At 35.1% G+C, this 25,925-nt stretch overlaps 1 protein-coding gene and 1 pseudogene across 7 annotated transcripts in view; one reads left to right on the plus strand and one right to left on the minus strand.

Annotated features, from left to right (window-relative positions):
- Positions 1–25,925, minus strand: part of NCOA1 (nuclear receptor coactivator 1) — a 240,545-nt gene that overhangs the window by 173,144 nt on the left and 41,476 nt on the right. For 5 of the 6 annotated variants that reach the window (XM_079109622.1, XM_079109619.1, XM_079109620.1 and 2 more), the window contains exon 2: positions 7,307–7,440. The gene's annotated coding sequence lies outside the window, so the exon portion shown is untranslated. Of the gene's footprint in view, positions 1–7,297; positions 7,441–25,925 lie in introns of all 6 variants that reach the window. The other variant, XM_079109621.1, reaches the window with a different exon arrangement.
- LOC306643488 (large ribosomal subunit protein eL6-like) lies at positions 19,582–24,834 on the plus strand (annotated as a pseudogene). Its single transcript has 2 exons — positions 19,582–24,357; positions 24,464–24,834. The product of its transcript is annotated as a large ribosomal subunit protein eL6-like (transcript).

Raw genomic sequence — 25,925 nt, forward strand, 5'->3', positions numbered from 1 at the left:
ACATATTTTGTAGAGATTTAATAATTAAGAGTCTATAACCTTAGAGTGCAATAAAGAGAGAACAGCATAAGTTGTAAAGTCAGCTAAGATTGATTAAGTCTCTGCAACAATACTTTTAGCTGTGTGGCCATGGTCTAGTTAATCAGTCTTTCTGAGTTTCAAATATGTAAAAGAGGCAAACAGCTCTAGCCTAATGAAAATTAAAATGCATGTGTCAATATTTAAATAAAACACAAACTGAAAATGGCACAGTAAGGTTCTACTGTATATAATACAATTTTTGCAATGCTGATTTTTCTTTACGTTTGATGTGCCTTAAAGTATTCATTTATATGTATACACAGACAAGTTCTGCAAGGTATCAATGTCATTAACACCTAAAAATAAAGATTTTACATATAAAAAACTTTAACTTCTTGGCCAGCACATCAAGACAGACAGAAGAAACAAAAGGTATAAGGATTAGAATAGAGGGATCATAAATAAAAGTTTATTGTCAAGCACAGTGGTGCATGCCTATAATTCCAGCAATTTGGGAGGTTGAGGCAGGAGGACTGCAAGTTCAAGGCCATCCTAGGCAACTTACTGAGACCATGACCCAAACTAAAAAGGGACTAGGGATATAGTTCAGTGATAGAGCACCCGTAAATTCAATCCACAGCACCACAAAATATTAAAAATAAATAAAAAGTCATAAAAAGAGATACTAAAAACTAGCAAAGCATAGACTGTAGGGTTAGAGAGCCTGGATATGAATCCCAGCTCTATCACATGCCAGTTAAGTAACTTTTGGCAAGTTAACATCTACTTCATCAGAGTTCTTATGAGGATCTAATGAGTTAAAATGTAAAGTACTTAGAATAGAGCCTGGTAAATAGTAAGCACTATTGAGTAAAATTGCCCTTTGTGGGCAATGTTTTTCTATATGTGACACTCAACAGACTCAAGGAATTATTAGAAATAAAAATTCAGCAGAATACTAAATAGATGTAATTCAATTGTATTCTTATAAGCCAACAAAGAGAATGTACAATTTTGGAAATTTTTCTTATGGAATTAACCCAGGAAGCTTAGAGAAAACGATAAAGAACTATCCCTCTTCCCACCTCCTACCCACTACAGCAAAATCACAAATATCTAACTTAAACAATAATCAACAACCTCAGAGTCAATCTTATTTAATCCTCCCTTGGACTCCAGATAATAGTGAAGCAGATTTGAGGCATTTCCTTACATCCATTAATATTTTATTATACCTAACATAATAATTCTTTAATATCAAATATCCAGTCAGGGTTAAAATATTCCTGATTATGTCAGAAATGTTTATTAAAATCTGGACCCTGGCTGGGCCTGGTGGCCCATGCCTGTAATTCCAGTGGCTCAGGAGTCTGAGGCAGGAGGGTTGTGAGTTCAAACCCAGCCTCAGCAAAAGAGAGGTGTTAAGCAACTCAGTGAGACCCTGCCTATAAATAAAATACAAAATAGGGCTGGGGATGTGGCTCAGTGGTCAAGTGCCCCTAAGTTCAATCCTCAGTACCCTATACCCCTCCCCGAAATCTGAACCATATAAAGTCCAAACACTGGTATCAACCTAGCTGCCTCTTTTTTCTCCCTACAATTTATTTACTGAAACACCAAGTTAAAGAGTCCCCATAACCTCTATTTCACCAATAATACTCCCATGGTATCATTTTATATATTGCATGTATCTTCTGTGTTTTTCATAAAACAGTAGTAAGCGTTGGACATTTGATCAGATTCAGGTTAGAAGTTCAATTTTTTGTCAAGGCTACTTCATAGGCAGTGTCGTGAACTTTCACCAAAAGAAATCTAATGTCTGGATATTTGTCATCCTGTAATGCTAGTAGCCCCAAATAACCTTTGCGTAGTTTCAGGAATTCATTACAAAATGATGATGGTCTAATGTATCATTACTTCTTCATTTATTAACTAGAATGTTTCTAAGGAAAAAAAAAAAAAACAAAACCTTTCTCTCATCCATTATTTGACTACCTGAAGTAGTTGGTTCCTAAATATACTCCAAAGAAAGTCAATGAGTTTTAAAAAATGTCATTACAAAGCCAGGTGCAGTGGTGCAAGCCTGTAATCCCAGCAATTCAGGAGGCTGAGGCAGGAGGATTGCAAGATCAAGGCCAGCCTCAGCAATTTAGTAAGGCTTTAAGTAACTTAGCAAGCCCCTGCCTAAAACAAATAAAAATATAAATAAATAGATAGATAGATAATAGATAGATAGATAGATAGATAGATAGATAGATAGATAGATAAATAGATAGATAAATAAAAAGGTTGGGGATATAGCTCAGTGGTAATGTGGCCCTGGGTTCAATCCCGGACACCAAAAAAAAGTATCAATATGAGCTGGGTGTAGTGCTATAATACAGCAACTCAGGAGGATAAGGCAGGAGGACTACAAGTTTGACACGAGCCACAGTAATTAAACAAAACCCTCAGCAACTTAGTGACATCTGTCTCAAAATAAAAAATAAACAGGACTGGAGGTGTAGCACAGTGGTAAAGTGCCCTGGGTTCAATCTGCAGTACCAAAAATTTAGTAAGTTAAAAAAAAGCATTGTTATGAGCTCATATTCAAACATATTTGATATCATTCATTATACTACAGCAATGCTTTCTAATACTCAAACTGTCTCATCTTTGGTCAGTCACAGCCATCGAATCATGCATCTGAGTCAGGCCACAACCCTATTACTGTTTGATAACTTTACTGAAAGATGTTTAAGTCCCCAGGTTTGGAATCAGATTGAACCATAAACTAATTTTCATATTCAGCTGATTTCTTTCTTATTCCTCATTTCTACTGAATTTAAAACTCTTAAATATAAATTAAAATTTTGCAGTCTGGATATTATATAGGAAAATTAATACAGAAATTATAACAAGATTTCTTTCTGAAGTCTACTTTCAGTATCTCATTGAAAGCTAGGGGAAAAAAAAAAAAACCCTACTCAAAGCTGGAAGTTAAATTCTTTAACTTGAGAGAAATGAAAAAAAAAAATCCTAATCTACTCTCTGCTTCTCCGCTTTGCTTTTTGGTTCTGGAAAGTATTTTTTTTTTTATTATATTTCAAAATATGTATATAACATGCATAAAAAATTTGCTATTTTTTTCTGTAATAATAAAATCATTAAGTGTGGGCAATGATTAAATTCTTAGATTGAATTATTTTATAACATAAATCAGACTTTTACAAAATCCTCATCTCATCCTAAACTAAAACTCATGATACTGTGACTTGAAGTCAGAAGTTCAGACTACTTAAAATATTGTTATGCCCTTGAAATAATAGAAATGACATTATTGGTAATAAATATTTATTTATTTTTTTACTAAAAAAAAAAATTAACCAACATGCAAACACTTTTCCTCTACATAGCACACATTATTGGACAAAAGCAGAACATATCATTGCTGACCATTTGTTGACTACACGCAGAAAAGGCGTGGGGTTTGTGACCCAAAATTGCTTATATTCACAATTTTACTCTTTTCTTCAATACTAAATCATGATCAAAAGTCAGGTCAGGGAACTGGGGAGATAGCTCAATTGGTAGACTGCTTGCCTTGCATGCACAAGGCCCTGGGTTCAATCCCCAGCACCGCAAAAAAAAAAAAAAAAAGGGGGGGGGGGGGGGAGCAAGGTAGGTGTGGTGGTAATCCCATGCCTATAATCCCAGCAGCTCAAGAGGCTGAGGCAGGAAGATTTCAGTTCAAAGCCAGTCTTAGCAATTTAACAAGGCCCTAAACAACTCAGTGAAACTCAGCCTCTAAAAAAGGGCTGGGGATGTGGTTCAGTGGTTAAGTGGCCCTCAGTTCAATCCCCTGTACTCCCCCATCCCCCACCACAAAAAGAAGTCAGATTACTAAATGGCATTTGTTCTCTCTGAAAAAAAGCAGGAGATGAATGGATAGCCTGGTGTAATCCCTTACTCAAAAGAGTCTGTATACCCTTTTCTGCAGCTCAAGTTGTTGGTGCTTTGATCAGAAGGAACCAATGCAACTTTGCCAAGCCATAATGGCAAAAAAAAAAAAAAAAATCAACCAACCACCACCAACGAAACAATATAAAAACAAAAAACTCTTACGCTGTAGTGATTTTTCAGTGATAAACAGTAACACACCTATATGAAGTGCTGGTATGTTCTCAATACATCAGTGCTTTCCTCCAGCTGCAAAACAAAATATCCACTAGCATACCCATGACAGCAATTGCTTTTCCAGATGGTATGCCTTTGATAAGGGATTTCTGCCAAAAGCTCATTTTACTTTCTTTCCAAGCATAATATTTGTCATTAACTTTGAAACTGGTTTTACAAGGTTCTCAGTAGCAGTGTGAGCTGACCTGTTTTTTTGCTATGAGAAGGAAACCTCTGAATGATACTTCATTACTACAGTCTATTCTGTTTTTAGCCATAACAGTCATTAATTTCACACTGAAAGCATTATTTTATATTGTTTTATATGCTGTTTCATTTTTCATCACAAAACTAGACATCACTTATTATAAAAGAAGAAACTAAGAAATACTAATTCAATTCCCTCAGGGTAGCAATAAGTAAAAGTTAAAGCTTGTGCTCTTTCCATCATATCACAAAGAAAACTGTAGCAAAGGGACACTCATTTCCTTAACATACCTTGCTGAAATTTGTGTTCAAATGTTTTATCAAGTCCAGACAAAATATTTTAAAAACTGACAATTTAACATAATTACATCCTATAATGCAGGATGTAGAAACCTGCAAGTGTTCTAGGGCTTGTTTTATTAGAATCTTCCCAAAACAACACAATTCCATAATCTCAAAATCTAAAATTCTCTCAAAAAATTACAAGAAAATATTGCTGAAATGTATTACGTAAAGCTTTCAAGAACAAGTTGCAACATTTTCTATTTTCTTAATTTTCAAAAGGAAAATAACACATGTATTGGAATATCACTCTGTAAAAGTTGGCAAAAGAATAAAGAGGATGAAAAATTATCAATTAAAAATACCTATCTTAAGATTTAAATAACCTAATTTAGGCTACATTACACTTTTTATAAGTAGAACCACAAATAGTTAACAAGAACCACTAATTAGTCAGCAAATTCAATTGATCAGAATTTCCTATTCCCTAATCTTTACCTTCCTTAAGGTCTGAATATAGTGTTTAACTATATTATTTAAAAAGGGAATCTGGGCTGAGGAGATAGCTCAGCTGGTAGAGTGCTTGCCTCGCAAGCACAAGGCCCTGAGTTCGATCCCCAGTACCGCAAAAAAATAAATAAATAAATAAAAAATAAAAAGGGAATCTAAATTATGATTTTACGTGCTCATTTTATGATTGCACATAACTGTTTTCAGATGGGTGTATTTAGTCTCTCTAGCTCCAGAGTAAACATTCTGAGTAAAAGATGTTTTAAACTTCATTCATAATGAAGATGTAAAATAATTTATATCCTTCCACAAATCTAGAATCATTGTTTGCAAAGCTTGGGCATTCAATTGATGTTCTTAAATGAAAGTTAAAGGAATGACATATCTGAAAAAATAAGTAAAATGGTTCTGGTAATAAGACATTATATTACTATTGATTCAAATTATATTACTATTTGATTCAAAATTACACCCAAACCCCCCCCCCAAAAAAAAAAAACAAAAAATCAAAAAAACACCTAGAAAAGTGCAATGCATCTACTGGCTGTCAGAGATGTCAAACTTGCCATCAAAGCAACCTACTCTTTTCATTTGTTACTTGATACAAGATAACTTTCTTCTACACAAATCACAGTGGCGCAAGCCTGCAACCCTCGGGAGCCTGAGGCATGAGTATCACAAGTTAAAAGCCAACCTCAGCAACTTAGCAATGCACTTAGCAACTCAGTGAGACCCTGTCTCTAAATTTAAATAAATAAATTTAAATAAATAAATAAATAAAAATACAAAAAAGAGCTAGGATGTGCCTCAGTGGTTAAGTGCCCCTGAGTTCAATCCTTAGTACAAAAACAAAGTGGGGGGTGTGGTTCTGGGGCTGTGGCTCAGTGGTGGAGCACTTGCCTGGCATGTGTGAGGCCCTGGGTTCAATTCTCAGCACCACATACAAATAAACATATAAATTAAAATAAATATCTAACAACTAAAAAACAATTTTTTTAAATTGTACCATCCCCTATTAGGAGGCAATTCATTTATTTTAATTGAGGCGGTCCTTAGGATTTACATATCATGAATTCTTATTATTCTGAAATTTATTGCTTTACATATTTTCCTTTCTAAAGAGAATCAAATGTCTAGTAAGCAACTGATTTACAAACACAGAGAAACCAAACAACTTTGACCTGCCCCCAATCTACTTTCCATGATTTCTACCCATGTGGAAAAATATAGTGAAAACAAAAATGATCTTGCTTTTAAATAAAATACCTCATTCCACCCTGTTTAGAATTTATGTGTGTCAGAAAAATAAAGAGGATTATTTTTGCTTTCTGTTGATACTACATTTTCTTTTTGTTTTCAGTTGTCTTATGTAGTCTTTAAAGTAGAGATCCACCCCATGTCTTGGAAAAATCACTTGCCATTTATGTATCTTGCTTTTCTGGTCCAAGTGAAATTACTCCATCAGATCTCAAAGGTTCTACAGGGATAGCCAGTGGGGAGTAACAGGGACACTTCTTGGTGAATAAAAAACCCTAACAATAAACCTTTAGGAAAAAAGCAGAGAAATGTTTCAAACAAAACTAAAGGATAGGGCTGGGGTTGTGGCTCAGTGGTAGAGTGTCTGCCTAGCACATGTGAGGCACTCAGTTCAATTCTCAGCACCACATAATTAATAAATGAATGAATGAATGAAGGAAGGAAGTTATTTTGTCCATCCAAAAAAAAAAAAAAAAAACTAAAACTAAAGGTCAAACACTAAGGTCCCTGATAACATGTAGGCAGAATGTCAGAATGCTGGATTCTGCTGCTAATCTCAGAGATCATAACATAAATAAAATAAGTATTAAATTGATAGTTGTTTATTCCAAGTTTTCTAGTATAATTTACTGAGTCAATCTTCACTCAATGTATTTCTTATAATTGATATACTTTTCTAATAATAAAGAATATCACTCTTTAAAATATGGATTTTTCTCTTTTGGGGGGGTGGCGGGGCATGGGAAGAGATGAACTCTTCTCTAAAAGCTAGCCACTCTAAGAACTCTTAAACTTGCAAAAACAATACACAGAAACCAACATTATAAAATGACTGCCAAGGAGTCAAATGAAAGTAAAATTGTACCTCAGATACCTTAGAATAAGCAGAAATTCTAAATGTTGGTGCCTTCATTTGGAAGCAAAGTTTCCTACTGCATGATCTTGTCTGATGGTCCTTGATTTTATCATCAGTCAGTTGCAGTTACATTTCCATTAGCAAGGATAGACCTACATTAAGAGAAAGAAGACACATTTAGGCCACTGAAATCATTATAGATCTTAGATACTATGACCCATCACAGTTCCTGGCAAACACATGAAGAGTATCACATAAATGTTTTAGTTGATTAAGAAATGCCAATTTCTGGGATGGGGTTGTGGCTCAGTGGTAGAGCACTTGCCTGTCATGTATGAGGTACTGGACTTGATTCCCAGCATCACATATAAATAAATGAATAAAATAAAAGGTCTATCAACATCTTTTATATATATAATATGTATATACATATACATATATAATTGTAAAAAAAAGAAATGCCAATTTCTAGTATTATCACTACTACAGGTGAAAAATTTTTGAATCAAAAACTAAAAAGTATTAATAGACAAATACATACTTGACAAGAGGTAGAAACTGGCCTTTTCTTTAAAAGAAAAAAAAAAGAAAGAAAAAAGAAAAAGAAAGAAAAGAAAGGGAAAGAAAAGAAAAAATTCAGATCCCCAAGGAGGTATGCAGCAAACTGGAGTATGTCACGGAGCCTATAACTGAGTCTTACTCATCAGAGCTGCTGAAGTCACCCAGCAGAAGTGACCTCAGTACCCAGTTTCTAATTATGTTTAAAAGCTGCCTTTTTTTATTTATTTCTTTATCTGGAGCCACAGTCATAAAAAATTGTCCTTTGCAATTTTCCATGCTTTCTTGTTGGTTAATTCTGGCTAACGTAAAATAAAGGTGTCTCACACACAGCTTTTATTTCAAAGGCCATCATTTTTTAATCAATTCTGAAATATTTTTGAAGATTTTCCTGTTATCTTTCAGTGTCCATATAGTAATGCTTATTCTTTTTAATTTTTTGAATACATAGTTAAATTCCTGATTCAAAAATCAAAATGATATAAAAAGAAACATATATTTGAGAAGTCTCATTGCAACATCATCCACAAGTAGCCCGCTTTGTCCCTGCTTACTATAGGTCACCACTTTAGTTTCTTGTATAGCCTTCTAGCAATTTTTTATGCAAATATACTTAAGTGAGAACATAGCGTTTTTACAGTTTTTCACATTACTTTTTTTTTTTAACCCAGTACATCCTAGATATTTTTCCACGATAGGGTATGTTTCTTCATTATTTTTATAGTTCTATACTTCACTGTAAATATATGCCAGTTAGTATAAATGATCTTGTCTTTCTAAAATTATATTCTATGAATTTAAATCTTGTTTCTGAAAATAATTGAGTTCAGGAGTAACAAAAGTATAAACCAAACAGCACAGAACTTATGGTGTAATTTCACCAATTTTTATTTTATCATTAATAGATTACATCAAATTAAAGCTTTTTCTCAGCAAAGCAAACAAAAAGAGTGAAGAGAAAACTCAAATAATGGGAGAAAATATTGGCCAGTCTAACATATAAGAGGTTAATATTCAGACAAGGAGTTAATATTCAGAATTCAAAAAGCTCAATAACAAAACAAAGTAAAACAACCTAATTTAAAAATGGGCAACAGACCTAAATAGACATTCCTCAAAAGAAGAGATGCAAACATCTAACTATGTGGAAAAATGTTTAACATAACTAATAAGAGGAAAATGCAAAGCCATAATGAGATATAGTCTCACTTTGATAAGAATAGCTATTATCAAAAAGACAAAAGAGAAAAACCAAAAACAAACAAAAAAAATGACAGAAGAGGGCTAGGGTCGTAGCTCAGTGGTAGAGCGCTTACCTAGCATGTGTGAGGCACTGGGTTCGATTCTCAGCACCACATATAAATAAATGAATAAAATAAAGATCCATCAACAACTAAAAAAATATTTTAAAAAAGACAAAAGTGCTGGCAACAAAGCAGAGAAACTGAGAATATTTACACACTGCGGGGGGACAGGGGTATAAATTAGTATAAACATTATAGGAAAGAGTAAAGAGGACCCTCAAAAAAATTAAAAACAGAACTATCATGTGATTTAACAATCCTACTTCTGAGTATATATCCAAAGGAAATGAAATCAGTGTATCAATGAAACATCTGCACTCCCATGTTTACTGCAGCACTGTGCACAATAACCAATGGAAACAACTGCAGTACCCATCAACTGATGAATGAATAGATAATGTGGTAAATATAAATACACAATGGAATATTATTCAGTCATAAAAATGAATGAAGTTCTGTCATTTGCAACAACATATATGGAACTGGAGATCATTATGTTAATTACAATAAGCCACCTACAGAAAGATAAGAACAGCATGATCTCATAGAAGTTGGGAGTAAAACGGTGGTTTCCAGAGGCTGAGGAGAATACAGGAGAGGGAGGGATATGGAGAGACTAATCAATGGGTGCTAAGTGATAGTTAGATAGAAGGAAGAAGTTCCAGTGTTCTACTGCATGGTAGGATGGCTACTGATAACGATACTGTATCTACTATTTCAAGTTTACTCTATGATCCTATTTAAAACTTATCAACTCTACAGTTGTGAACTCTGAAAACAGAAGAATAGTGCTCAGGGTGACAGGCCTCAAAATCTAAAAGCTGCCCATCTTCATGACAGTCAATTTCAACAGGCCCACAAAAAATGTAACACGTTGAACATGAGACCCAGTACAGAAACACTGCATTTTACTTAGTAGAATCAAAAAACACATTATTTTCAAAGGCACATAGAACATTTACCAAGTCAGTCCATATTCTAGAACATAAAACAAACCTGAAGATATTAAAAACAATGTATTTTCTCTGACTAAAACAATTAAATAAGGATCAAAAACTGAAAGATAGATCAAGAATTACCAAACAGTTGGAAATGAAATACTATACTTCCGAATACCCCATGAATCAAACAATAAGAAAAATTAGAAAACAGAATGGAACTGAAACAGAACATATCAAAGTTTCTGAGGTAAAGTAATTCTTACAAAGAAACATATAGCATTAAATAAGAAAACAAGAGCTTAAATCAATAATCTAAGCTTCCATCTTGAAGAATAAAAAGAACAGTAAAATGACCAAAGGCCATTAGAAGAAAGGAATAAAATTGGATTTTTTTCAAAACAGACAAAATCTGAGACCAAAATTGAATTCTTTAAAAAGTTCAATGAAATTGAATAATAAACTTCTTGCTAAAGTTATCAATAAAAAAAAAGCCACAAATAACCTATACCAGAAAGGGGATATTGATAGAAATCTTATAGATAAAGCAGTCCCCCTGGTATCCATAGAGGATGTTTCAAGACTCCCCAGTGGACATCTGAAACTATAGATAGTACATACCCTGTATGTACTATTTTTTCAATACATACATACACAAATGTAAAGCCTTTTCCATCTTAACTAAGCACTTATCACACATGGTGGTAATCAGTTCTGCAAATACTTTATGGCTTCTCAGATACACCGAAATTGCCAGAATCATTACTCCTGTGTTTTGGGGGCATTATTGGTAAAATAACGGTTTTATGGACACAAACACAGCAATACAGTGACAACCAATCTGATAACCAAGATACTTACTATGTAACTACAGGAGAGTAACAGATATAGTACAGATAGGCTAGACAAAGAGATGATGATGCATGTCCCTGGGGGAATGGAGCAGGGTGACATGAGATTTCATTATGCTACTCAGAACTCTGTACTGAAAACAGTAAACTTATGACATTTATTTTCTGGAATTTTCCATTTGATATTTTCAAACTGTGATTCACTATGAGTAACCAAAATCACAGAAAACAAAGCTGTAGTTAATAGGGGACTTATATATTAAAAAGACAAGAGAATATCATGAACAACTTTATAAGTTCTAGAACTTAGACAAAATATACCAAATTCCATGAAACTCTGAAGACAAACTACCAAGTCCTCTCAAGAAGAAATTAGATAATGAGAATAGCTCTTGAGGAGCTGGGGTTGTGGCTCAGTGGTAGAAAGCTTGCCTAATATGTGTGAGGCACTGGGTTCAATTTTCAGCACCACGTATAAATAAATGAATAAAATAAAGGTCTATCAACATCTAAAAACAATTTTTTTAAAAAAGACTAGCTCTTGATTTATTAAGGAAATTTAGTTCATAATGTAAAACTTTCCCATAAAGAATATTCCATAAAGAACATTCCTTGATGAATTCAACCAAAACATTTAAGGAAGATATCATAATAATATTACATAAACTCTTGTTAAAAATAACAAGAAAACACCTTCCAATTCATTTTGAAATGAATTATCCTGAAACAAAAATCAGATTAAAAAAAAAGAAAAATAAACTATACATCATTATTCTTTCATGAACAGATTAAAAAATACCATAACTAAATAAATCTAGCAATATCTAAAAAAGTATATCATAATCACATAGCATTTATTCTAGGAATACAATGTTGATCCAATATATGAAAAAAATCCCATCAACATATTTCAACATATTAACAGACTGAAAAATAAATGATAATTTCAACTGATACAAAATAAACACATCTGAAAAAAATCCCATAGTCATTCATGATTCAAAATTCAGGAAACAAGGAACAAAAGGGAACATCCTCAACCTAGCACAAGAATCTACAAGAAATCTACAGCTAACATCATACATAACCATGAAAGAGTGAATGCTTTTCTAAGCATTAAGATGATGAGGAATAAGGCAGGACATCAACTCTCACCATTCTCTTCAACACTATTCTGTGTTTGTACTGTATTGCCCCAACCATGATGAAAGAAAAAGAGGCTATGGACAGAATAAAAGGCAAAACAAAACTTTTTTTTATTCACAAATGATAGTATTGTCTAATAGAAAATCCCCCAAATTTACTACTAACAGTAAATAACTTAGAAAAAATACAGATACAAGGCCAACACCCAAAATTCAATTGTATTTCTATATGGAAGCAATTAATAGAAACAAGTTAGCAAAAAGTAGCAATTATGTTAGCACTCATAAAGAAATACAGGATTAAAATAACAAAAGATAAAATATTTATGTGCTCAAAAATACAAAACATTCAGTGAGAAATGAGAGAGACCCCAATATATGGAAATACACTGTTTTCAAAGATGAGATCAATCAATATTAAATTAATTTACTGAGTTAATGTAAATTCCAATTAAAATCCCAGCAGGCTCTTAAATAACAACTAACAATCTGATTCTAATTTACATTGAAATGCTAAGAACCTAGAATGGTCGGAACAATTTTGAAGAAGAACAAAGTTGGACCTGATGGCAAGACTTTGTATAAAGCAATAGTAACAAAGACATTGGGATTCTGGCAATAGATAAACAAAGATCAATGGAACAGAAGGGACAGTCCAGAATAAATCTACATATTTATGGTCAATTGATTTTCAACAAAACTACCAGGTTAATTCACGGAAAAAGAACTGTCTTTACAACAAATGGTGTTAGAACAACTGGCAATCCATTTGCTTAGAAAACAAACCAACTAACCTCTTAGTCCTCAACTCTAGACTTAATTATAGCAAATGCAAAAGTATAAAACTTCTAGAGGAAAACATGGGGGAGAAAAACTTTGGAACCCTTAGCCCAGGTATTGGAGAACTTACTCTAAGAAGTGCCACAAAGTAAATACTTCAGGTTTTGTGGGACATATGGTCTCCAGACGTGGCAAGGACTCAACTCTGCCATTGCAGCATGAGAGCAGACACAGACAATATGTAAAAACTTCAGCTATGTTCACATAATGCCTTATTTACAAAAACAAGTAGTGGACCTGATTCAGGTCCTACTTTGCCAACCTCTGGGTTAAGCAAAGAGTTTTTCGATAAGGTACAAAACCCACAAATCATAAAAGAAATTATAACTAACACTTTATCAAAAATTTAAACTTCTACTCTTCAAAAGATAGTGTTATGAAAATATAAAGGTGAACCACAAATTTAGGAAAAAATATTTGTAAAACAAATATCTGATAAAGAACTTGTTTCCAGAATATAAAGAATTATTCAACACAAAAGAAACCAAGCAATTCGATAAAAATAATGTGCAAAATATTTGGACCCTGCAAAAAGGACAACCCTAATAAGCAGTTTAGTCATATAGTATACATGTGTTTAACCTTCCCTACTGGTTGGTCTTCTGGCTTCCTGAAGCTGGCCCACTCCTATGTGCCATAGGAGTGGAGCATTCACTGTCTGCCTTATACAAAAAGGCATCCAGAACAGAAATACAATAGTCTCCCGATAGCTACAGTTTCACTTTCTATGATTTTAGTTACCTGCAGTCAACCACAGTTCAAAAATATTAAATGAAAAATTCCAAAACTAAAAAATCATAAGCTTTAAATTTCACACCATTCTGAGTAGTGCAATAAAATCTTGCGCCATTCCATTCCAAAAATGAAACACATGATCCTCCTCAGGTATCCTCAGAAAGTCAACAGTGGCCTAACCCTATGTTATAATACCTACATAATTCACTCCACTTCATCTCATTACATAAGTAAACTGTATCATTTCATACCATCACAAGAACAATGACTACAGTATGTTTTGAGAGATCACAGACAATATTCACTTAACTTTTACTACACAATATTATTATAATTGTTCTATTTTATTATTATTTTGTAGTGTACTAATCTATAAATTAAACTTTTTTAAAAATATTTTTTAGTTGTAGGCAGACACACTATCTTTATTTTTTTATTTTTATGTGGTGCTGAGGATTCAGTGCCTTGCACGTACCAGGCAAGAACTCTACCACTGAGCCACAACCCCAGCCCCTAAATTGAACTTTAGCACTCATATATATATATATATATATATATATATATATATATCATATATATCATATATATATCATATATATGATAAAGTTCATATATATGTATCATACATATGATAAAGTTCATATATATATTTTATATATATATGAAAAAATAGCAAATGTAGGGTTCAGTACTATCTGCGGTTTCAGGCATCCACTGGCAGCTCTTTGGAACATATTCCCTGTGGATAAGGCATGATTATTATAAAACTATCAAAGCATTTTTTTAAAAGATAATTTTTAAAGTAGGTAATGTAAGTACTTGATACAAAAACAAGCTGTACAAAAGAGGCACAATAAATAGAAATTTCTGCCAATGATCCAGCTCCTTTTCCTCACTTTGTATTTCTAGGTATTTTATGCATATAAAAAGCATACAGGTATATTTTTCAATGAAAAGGACAGTATACTGTAGACATTTTTGCAATTTTTTTTTTACTTAATGTATCTCAGACCTCATTTCTTATCATTCCTTACAGAATTCCCTCATATTTTAAACAATTCATGATATTATATGAACACACTGCAATGTAATCAGTCTTTCACTGATAATGCTGTTTCCAATATTTTGGCATTTATCAATGCCGCACCTGTGTACTCATGAAATAGAATCACTAGGTCAAGGAATACCTGAGTTTTAAGAAATGATAGCCTCTGCTAGGCTGTGTTCCACATATAAACTGTGTGTGTGTGTGTGTGTGTGTGTGTGTGTGTATGTGTGTGTAAAAATAAAATGAATCCGTAAACATTCCAGATCAGGGAAAACTAAGACAAAGCAGAAGATTCTCATGCTATAATCACAATTACTAGTAAGGATGTTTTGGAAGACTCTGAACTAAGCAGTCCAAGATACTTATTAATCCAAGATAAATGTATAGTGAGTGACAGCAAAAAGAGTTTTCAGAGGGTCTCCCATTATCATAAAATCTTTTCTTATAAATAAAGGAACACTTTTTATTTAATAATTATAATCTAATTTCTAAGAGTACTTGATTGGGTTAAAATATAGGCAAAGAGGATTTAACAAAACCATGTAAGTAAAATGAAAAGATCAGGTACTGTGGTCAAATGGTATGGCCACATACTATCTTCCAAAGATGATTTCCACTGATTCCTTTCTTCTCTGTGTGTACACACCAGGCCATCTACCAAGAGATAAAATTTTATTTCCCAGCCCCTTTGAATCCTGGCTGGCCTTGTGAGCTCTGACCAGCAGGATGTGTGGAAGTGACATTCTTTAACTGCAGAGACTAGAAAAACTGGCAGTTCCCCTTTCTCCCGCTTGTAAACCAGAAATCATGTAAGAAATTCAAATATCCTGGTACCTGCTGTGGACAGGTCATGCACAGGCATACTGAAGTATGAGACTTATGAGGGAAGACATAGACTGACCAGTTAAGACCAGCCACCAACTGATGCCACAATGAGCAGAAGAATCCCCTAGCCAAACCTTGCCCAACCACCTGATTCACAGAATTGTAAACTAAATCATTGTTTTAAGCTACTAAGTTTTAGGTGTCAATAGGGAACTGAAAAAGATATTATCAAGCTCATGATACCAGCAAATTACAAACACTGAGTCAAATTTGAGTCTGTTTTTCAGGTTTTAAGTTTTCATTTCTTGATTTAAAAAAATGTAAATTTTGCATCTGAACTGCATGAGAGAACAATGAACTTGGTGAAACATAGTTTCAAATATAATTTTAGAAGAAGTACATCATTCAAATGATGTTTCTTACAGACTGATTCTATACAGACAGATGACATATCATTAAATCAGAACTGAGCTCAGGCATTTTCATGTCGGGGAGACTAAAATGACATGATCTTGATATTTTTGTTCTCTAAAGACTTAGGATAAAAAACTAGATGAATGCATAATTAATATTCATTAGACTGTCTTCCTCATATCTGACGTTTTAAGTGAGTTTTTGATAGACACTAAGTAGCTATCAATTTCTGAATCTATCTAACAAGAACACATAGAATAAATATTCTATCAAGTTGGTTAAAGTTAAAGTCATATACATTAAGCGCCCAAAAGTCTACCTATCTCCTAAAGCTGTCCCCACTTAGATCACCAATATTCTTTAGTGCTATATTCCATGAAAATATCTTGGTCATTGACTTATTTGATCTTAAATAGCATCTATTCAAATAGCCATTCCCTTTCAGTCAATGAATATAGCACACATTCGAGTGGTGGGACTTAAGTTCTACCTCCATGTGGAAAAAAAGTACCTATGTGAATTATTTGGAATTCTTCTGTACAAGATAAATAAGTGACATTATCTATTTCTACAATAATTTATTTTAATCAGCACAGACTCAGGAATGTTTACTTTTTGCTTTGCAAAATAAATACTATGTTATTTGTTTTGTTGCTCAAATTGTTCCAGCTTTGATTATTGGTACTTTTTTGCATTGGGTCCTATACCCTTTCAAGCTCCTGTCCCATGGGATTTTGATTATTTTCTTACTTTCTCACACTATTACAGATTCCAGGACCATCTTGGTATTCCCTCTCCCAGAATCAGTCATTTTACAAGGAGCTTTAATTCTTTTTACTGGAGAAAGTATTAGCAACCAAAATCTGAGTGCCTGATATACTTACACTACTGGGTTCCTCTGCTTCTAATGCCCGCTAAGTGCACAACTAAGTAAGTATAGGTATGCATACATGTTTATCTGTAATTATTTCTGTGTATGTAACTACTAAACTAAACATGAGTTCAGACTGACGTCTCTAATTCTAATCCAATACCACATGGGTTATTCTAGCCTTCCCCTTGCTTAGTCATCACACGTTTCTGGTTCGAGAATTATTTTATGGGCTGGGGTTGTGGCTCAGTGGTAAAGTGCTTGCCTAGGAAATGTAAGGCACTGGGTTGGATCCTCAGCACTACATAAAAAATGAATTTTAAAAAATGAAGTTTAAAAGAAATAAAACTTCTAATAAAAAAAAAGAATTGTTCCAAAAGAGGATTTATCCATTCTATGTTTATAAAATTGATTTTCAAGGACTCTTAATCAAGCATTTTTAGTATGACATTTTTGTCAAGTCAGAGATACAAAAAGATACAGTCCTAGACTTTGAAAGACTTGTGGTATCAAGTAGCTAAATAGAGAGAGCATTTATAAATAGATGGCGGAGAAGAGCATAGTGACACACGCCTGTAATCTCAGCATCTCAGGAGGCTAAGGCAGGAGGATCGAGAGTTCAAGTCAATCTCAGCAAAAGCAAGATGTTAAGCAACTCACTGAGACCATTTCTCTAAATAAAATACAAAATAGGGCTGGGGATATGGCTCAGTGCAGTGGTCTAGTACTCCTAAGTTCAATCCCCAGTACTTAAATACATAAATAAATAAATAAGCATTTATAAATGTATTACATGAAACTTTCCAGATAAAGAAAACAGAAAATAAGAACTAAAAAAATGAAGCATTTGTTCATACCACATATTTGATTAAGTGTGAAAACAGACGGAGACAAAAAGTTGAGAAAAAAAAAAAAAAAAAACCTGACAATGTTTGTATGAAAAGTATAAGAAACTGTTAGAGAAGGACAAAGGCTAGAGAAAATAGGACTAATGGACAGTAGTGCTGAGGATTGAACCCAGTGACTCACGTGTGCTAGGCAAGTGCTCTACCGCTGAACGACATTCCCAGTCCTTGGTCATCTCTTAATTGCTAAATCACTACTCAGCCCTTATTTACTCTTTGGTAATCTTGCATTGTTGACCATTTCCCTACTTCTGTGGTTTCTATGGCATTTCTCTTGGTTAACCTTCCAGTCTTGCAAGCACTCTTCCCTCTCTTACCCATACTGGCTCCTCTTTTTCACATACCTCTCCAATGGTAACAGTCATTTTATTTCAGTCTATACATATTTCCTAAGCTACCTCACCTATGAACATAAAATCAACTCCATTATCACTCATATGACGTTCAAATCTTGCTCAAGCTCAAACATTTGCATTCCAAATCCATAGATCCACAAGTCTAACAGACAACATTTTTCTATGTGATTATCTCATAGGCACATGAATCTCAACATGCCCAATGAGATAACAGTAACCTTTCTTACTGTAATACTGCTTTTACTCTTGAATTTGCCTCTATGATTTTAGGCAATATAATCTATCCAATCAATCAAGAAAACTAGGAATATTTTAGGATCTTCCTCCCCTCTTCTCTTTCTCACATCAAATCTGTCTTCTTAATTGCACATGTTTAACATTTCTAGCATTTGGTTCCTCAGCTCTATCCACACTGCTACTATCTCAGTTCAGGATCTCATTACATCACTGGATCACCAAAAAGAGTTAGACCCTTCCTGACACCAATAATACAGTTAAAATCCACACATCTTGACACCAAAAAGATTGTTCCACTTCATCAACTATGTTTTCATTCCCCCATTTCTGACTTTTTTTTTAATAAATGCCTATTCTTATTTTATAACTACTTATCTATTAAGGAAATAATAAATTCCCTGTCTAAAATTATTAGCTATACTTACTTCAGAACTCTGTTCCAGTAACTTACTAGAACCTGAATTCTTCTGTTTGTTGTTTCTTTTATGGTATTGGCTTTCCTGAAACATTTGGAGAGTCTTACCTTTACACTGGGATTCTGTTACACTCTGATGCCTTTTGAGACAACTCTCTCAGAAAGTAACAGTCATCTCACATTGCATTCAGTAGGAGTGGAAGAGGAATAGAACATGCCACCAAACAAGGTCCTCACCACCTGATTTTCTAGGCATAAGTATAGCCAGTTACCCTAAGTGCTTCCCAGGACAGTAGACCCAGGCTTCTACATGCATTTCTCACATGGAAACAGACCTTCTGCTTGGACCTAATTGGTGTTAGAAGGTACAGTCAGAGCTGACTAGCTGCTAACGAACCAGCAATGTTAACAAATCACCCTATTCAATACTCTAGAACCCTTTCTGCTTCCACTTATATTCTGCCTCTAGACATGAGTATTATAAACAGAAACTCCTATTTTCAGAAATTCTTCAGTTTCTGATTTACCAAGAGTTCCCCTTCTTGTATTTACACATGGCTACATTTCCCCCCTATTATTTCTGTAGGGTCATGAAGAAAAGCAAAAAAGGTAGTGAGTATTCATTCAGTAGGCCTTCTTGATATTGGCCAGAATAACTTTCATGAAATGCAAATCATATCATGAATCTGTCCCTTTCTCAGAGCTCCTGATTTCTACAGACCCTTAAATTTTGCCTTCCTGAGTAGCACATTCAAAGTCTTCCATATTCTGATGGCTTCCCACGCCTGCCCATTATCCACATGCTATTCCTCATGGTCCAGCCAGAACTATGGCTGACCACACATACTCTTTTGGTCTCTAATGCTTCCTTCCCCAGCCCTACTCTTTCTAGTTCTCTAGGCATCCTTTAAAACTCAGGTTCAAAAGGGTGGGAAGGGATGCAAATCAAAGTAAAACCAATGGTTGTTTTCCTGATTTTTGCTTACCTATATCTACTAATTTTTATAAATTAATAACAGTTCTTTTATTAGGGAGAAAAAAATTCTTTTTTAAACTTTAAAACTCTGTTTAGTGTCCCTTCCTCTGTAAACTTACTTGACTAGTCAAAAAAGATCTACTTCCTCCTTGTGCCGCTATGTTGCCATGTTACACCCCCTTTTTATTATACTACTTTGAATTTTTTCTTACACTACTAGACCATAATCTTGAGAACAGTCTATGTCATCTTCATCTTTCTCTTCCTAGGACCTAAAAGAATCTGAAATCTTTGTACATGCCAAATGAATGCTACATAAATGGGGACGGGGGTGGAGATCAACTATAGGAGTTAAGAAGAGACAGGTTCAAGTTTACATGAACTGCTCCTGGAAAGTCATTTAATTTTTCTTTGACAGAAGTAACTATACACAGATATTTAGAGGTGTGAGAAAGGTACAGTAAGTATGCTGTTGTAGATGTTTAAGCTGAAAAAAAAATTTAAGAGACCATCACATTCAAGTCCTATGTTACAGATTAAAGAACTGCATACCAAGGAAAGAATCTGACCTGCTCGGGCATCAAAATATCCAACAGCATATGGATTGCAATTGAGGTCTTCTGATTCCCATTTCAAAGCTTGAAACTTCATTAACTTACTTCTACTACTGTTCACATCTTTTGAAACACTGTTGCCTGAAAACAAAAGTTCTCCCAACATGCACTATCACCTGGTTTTAAAGTCTATGAGCATTATGCCAGAGCTTGCCTTTGGATAAGATGTCTCTTGAAGACAGATACTAGTTCTTAAACTAGGGATTTTGCCAAATGATCAAATAATAAACACAGATATAAGACTTAATTTTTCGTAGGTCCAAATCTCCACCAAGTGGGCTTAGGAACTGACTTCCTTAACAAGACTCCTAAAGTGCAAGAAGTAAAATCAATACTCAATAAATGGGAAGGAATCGAACTAAAAAGCATCTTCACAGCAAAGGAAACAATAACATGAAGAGAGAGCATACAGAATGCGAAAAAAATCTTTACCACACGCACCTCGGACATAGCATTAATCTCCAGGATACATAAAGAACTCAAAAAACATTAACACACACACACACACACATACACACACACACACACAAATAGCCCAATCAATAAATGGGCAAAGGAACTGAACAGACACTTCACAGAAGACATATATCAACAAATATATGAAAACATGTTCAATATCTCTAGCAATTAGAGAAATGCAAATCAAAACTATACTGAGATTCCATCTCACTCCAGTCAGAATGGCAACCATCAATATAAGTAACAATAATGTTGGTGAGGATGTGGGGGGAAAGGTACACTCATACATTGCCGGTAGGACTCCAAATTGGTGGAACTATTATGGAAAGCAGTAAAGAGATTCCTAAGAAAACCTGGAATGGAACCACCATTTGACCCAGTTATCCCACTCCTAGGTTTATACCCAAAGGACTTAAAATCAGCATACTATAGTGATGCAACCATATTAATATTTATAGCAGCTCAACTCACAATAGCTAAACTATGAAACCAACCTAGATGCCCTTCAACAGATGAAAGGTTAAAGAAAATGTGGTATATGTACACAATGGAATATTACTCAGCATTAAAGAAGAATGAAATTATGGCATTTGCTGGTAAATAGATGGAGATGGAGAATATCACACTAAGTGAAATAAGTCAATCCCCAAAACCCAAAAGCCAAATGTTTTCTCTGCTATGCAGATGCTAATTCACAATGGGAGGGGAATAGTGGTATTTTGGACTAAACAGGGTTCAGAAGTAAAGGGAGGCGAGGGAGCATGGGGGTAGGAATAATAGTAGAATGAATCAGTCATTATTACCCTATGTGCATGACCTGTATAACTCTACAACATGCACAACCAGATGTGAGAAGTTATGATCCATTGGTGTACAATGTGTCAAAATGCATTCTACTGTCATGTATAACTAATTAGAACATTTTTTTAAAAAAAGAAAAAATAAATAAAAATGAGAAAAAGATTACTTGCTCTTTGCATGAATATAATGTAGTTTCATAAGATGTCCAAAAAACAATAAACATTTAAAAGGTATCCCTTAACACAAAAGTAATGTAAATCTGAATATTTGTGTGCTGATAAAGAAATTGATTGATTTTTGTCAGTTTGTTTTTGGTAATGTATTATCCCCTTCCCTCATCTTGGAAATAAAAAGCAAAGGTACAGAGTTACAATTAAAATAGAATGTGCACTATGGTAATTTTCAATTGAGAATTACAGCCTAGCCACTCAAAGTAGTCTTACACTGTAACAGGATGCTATATGATCATTTTTTTATTATGAGGCTATAACACTGCTGAATAAGATCATTTTTTATTATGAGGTTATAACACTGCTGATCAGTCTATAAAGAAATCTGACTTCTGAAACCCAGCAAAGCAGCCACGTGGTCCCACCCACCACTCACAGCACAGAGTAGTAGTCAAGTGGCCCATTCAGAATGACCTGACTAGCTGATGCCCGGCAAAGGCATCCAACCCGCCCTGGAACCCATCCAAGACCACTGATGCAACATGGCCCCAATGCAGCCTTCAGACATTGACAACCACCCCACCCCATCTCCACTCCAGGGAGAGCCACACCAAACCCACCCAGGCCTCCCAAGTGGTCCAACTCCCATGAACCACTCAGACACCGACAAAGGGACCCCCCCCCCAACAGCATAAGCCACATCACGCAAGAACCTGATGAACTCTCCCCATCTAAAAGAACTACACCACAACTGACAGAGCAATCCTATAAATCCCTGAAGGCTTGGCCACTGACACACCCACAGGAAACATCATTGTTGATAGCAATTGAAAAACCTACACAGAGAGTACACCACTGCATTCACCTGGAACTAAAAACAGCACAGCCTACTAAATCAACAGCCTAGGACTCAGTCAGGAGAAAGTCTTTTACAACAAAAGTCACCCTGTAAAATTGTGAGAGGCAATTGATTCACCTGATGTGCAAGTATCACTGTTGGAATCCACGAACTATGAAAAGGCCAGGAAAGAATGCCTCCAAAGGAAAATAATAACTCCAGTAAAAGACCCAAAAGAAAAGTTAACAGATGAAATTCCTGAAAAAAAAATTCAAACTAGTGATTTTAACAAAATTCAACAAAATATAAGAAATTACAGAAAGACTCTTCAATGAAATTTGAAAAACTATTCATGGTCTAAATAAGAAATTCAGTAGAAATACAGATCAAAAAAAAAAAAAAAATACCCCACCACCACCACCAAAAAAAAAACAATTCTGGAGCTTGGGGCTGGGGATGCAGTTAAGTGACAGAGCACATGCTTAGCATGCATAAGAGCATGGGTTCAATCTCCATCACCCCAAAAAAATTATACATACACACACAAATGCCTTGCCTCAACAACAGACCAAATTAAGCAGAAGAAAGAATTTCTGAGCTTGAATTCAGGTCTTTTTAAATAACCCAATCAGACTTTAAAAAAAAAAAGAAAGAAAAGGAAAAAGGAAAAAAAATGAAAAAAGCCTATGAGACTCATGAGATACCATTAACCAACCAAATATTCACATTGTCAATGTTCTAGAAGGAGAACAGAAATAGGCATTTTCAAAATCTATTCAATGAAACAATGCTGTAAACATTCTAAAATCTTAAGATACAGGAATCAGGGATCAGGAAGGTCAAAGAACTCCAATTAGATTTGACCAAGAAAGGTCCTCTCCAAGACATACTATAGGCAAACTGTCATGAGTCTAATACAAAGAGAATTCTTCACTCGAAAATCAAGAAAACCATCCCACTCAACAATAGCCTCAAAAAAATAAAATAGCATATCTACAAATAAGTCTAACTAAGGAGGTGAAAGACCTCTACAATGAAAATTATAGAATGTGGCTCTTTCCCATCTTGCAAGATGGCAGATGAACAGGCTGAGAAGACCGACACTAAAGAGAAGAAACCTGGAGCCAAGAAAGCTGATGCTTTGGGAAGGTTAAAAAGAGAGACCCTAAGGATAAGAAACCCAAGAAAGGGAAGCCCCACGGCAGTGGAAACCCTGTCCTGCTTAGAGGAATTAGTGGATCCTCCTCATCTGCTATATATTCCCAAAAGGCCACGTGCAAGAGGAAGTACTCAGCTGCTAAATCCAAGGCATAAAACCATAATCCATTGTCATAAAACCAGTGGGTGGTGACAAGAATGGTGGTACCAGGGTGGTTAAGCTTCACAAAATGCCTAGATACTATCCAACTGAAGATATGCCATGAAAGCTGTTGAGCCATAGCAAAAAAACCTTCAGTCAGCATGTGAGAAAACTGAGAGCCAGCCTCACTCCTGGGTCCATCCTGATCATCCTCACTGGGCGCCAGAGAGGCAAAAGAGTGGTTTTCCTGAAGCAGCTGAGCAGCAGCTTGCTACTGTGATGGGACCTTTTACCCTCCATTGAGTTCCTCTGCAATAGAACACACTAGAAATGTATTACCACCTCCACAAAGATTGATAACAGCAACGAGAAAATCCCAAAACACCTCACTGACGCTTCCTTCAAGAAGCTGCAGAAGCCCAGACACCAGAAAGGTGGAAACGTCAACACAGAGAAAGAGAAATGCAAGATGACAGAGCAGGAGCTGAAGTAGCAGCTCGTTTTGGACCGTGCTCGCCTAGCATGTGCAAGGGCCATGGTTCAATCCCCGCCCCTCAGAAGGGACCAAAAAAGAGATTACAGAGCAGCACAAGATTGATCAGAAAGCTGTGGACTCACACATTTTATCCAAAATCAAAGATATTCCCCAGTTCCAGGGCTACATGCAACCTGTTTTTGCTCTAACAAATGGAATTTATCCTCACAAAATGGTGTTCTGAATTTCTTACCAAGAGCCTAATTAAATAACTGATACATTAAAAAAAAAAAGAAAAGAAAATTATAGAATGTGGAACAAAACTGCAGAAGATAAAAACATCTCCCATGTTCATGGATAAGCAGAATTAATATTGTTAAAATGGCCATATTACCAAAAGTGAATTACCGATTCAATGCAATTCCCATCAAAATACCAGTGGCATTCTTCACAGAACAAAGGGGGAGACCACAGACCACAGGTGACACAGATCCCTACTTGTCACCCTGTACATAAGTCAACTCAAAATCAACCAAACACCTAGGGAACTGGATGAGAAACCATGCAACAGCTAGAAGAAAATGTTGATTCAACACTCCAGCATATATTATCAAGAACACAAGCAGTAACAGGTGTTGGCATGGATGTGGAGAAAAAGGCACACTCATACATCGCTGGTGAAGTTGCAGATTGGTGCAGACACTCTGGAGAGCAGTGTGGAGATTCCTCAGAAAACTTGGAACGGAACCACCTTTTTTTTTTTATTATAAACAAATGGGATACATGTTGTTTCTCTGTTTGTACATGGCGTAAAGGCATACCATTTGTGTAATCATAAATTTACATACAGTAATGTTGTTTGATTCATTCTGTTATTTTTTCCCTTCCCCCACCCCTCCCACCCCTCTTTACCCTCTACACAGTACTTCCTTCCTCCATACTTGCCCCCCTCCCTAACCCTAACTCTCACCCTAACACTAACCCTTCCCTCCCCCCCATTATGTGTCATCCTCCACTTATTAGCGATATCATTCATCCTTTGGCTTTTTGAGATTGGCTTATCTCACTTAGCATGATATTCTCCAATTTCATCCATTTGCCTGCAAATGCCATAATTTTATCATTCTTTATGGCTGAGTAATATTCCATTGTATATATATACCACAGTTTCTTTATCCACTCATCAATTGAAGGGCATCTAGGATGGTTCCACAGTCTGGCTATTGTGAATTGAGCAGCTATGAACATTGATGTGACTGTATCTCTATAGTATGCTGATTTTAAGTCCTTTGGGTATAGGCCAAGGAGTGGGATAGCTGGGTCAAATGGAGGGTCCATTCCAAGTTTTCTAAGGAATCTCAACACTGCTTTCCAGAGTGGCTGCACTAATTTGCAGCCCCACCAGCAATGTATGAGTGTACCTTTCTCCCCACATCCTCGCCAACACCTGTTGTTGCTCGTATTCTTGATAATTGCCATTCTAATTGGGGTGAGATGGAATCTTAGGGTGGTTTTGATTTGCATTTCTCTTATTACTAGAGATGTTGAACATTTTTCCATAT

Source organism: Sciurus vulgaris, assembly GCF_902686455.1.
Source record: "Sciurus vulgaris genome assembly, chromosome: 14".
NCBI lineage: Eukaryota > Metazoa > Chordata > Mammalia > Rodentia > Sciuridae > Sciurus > Sciurus vulgaris.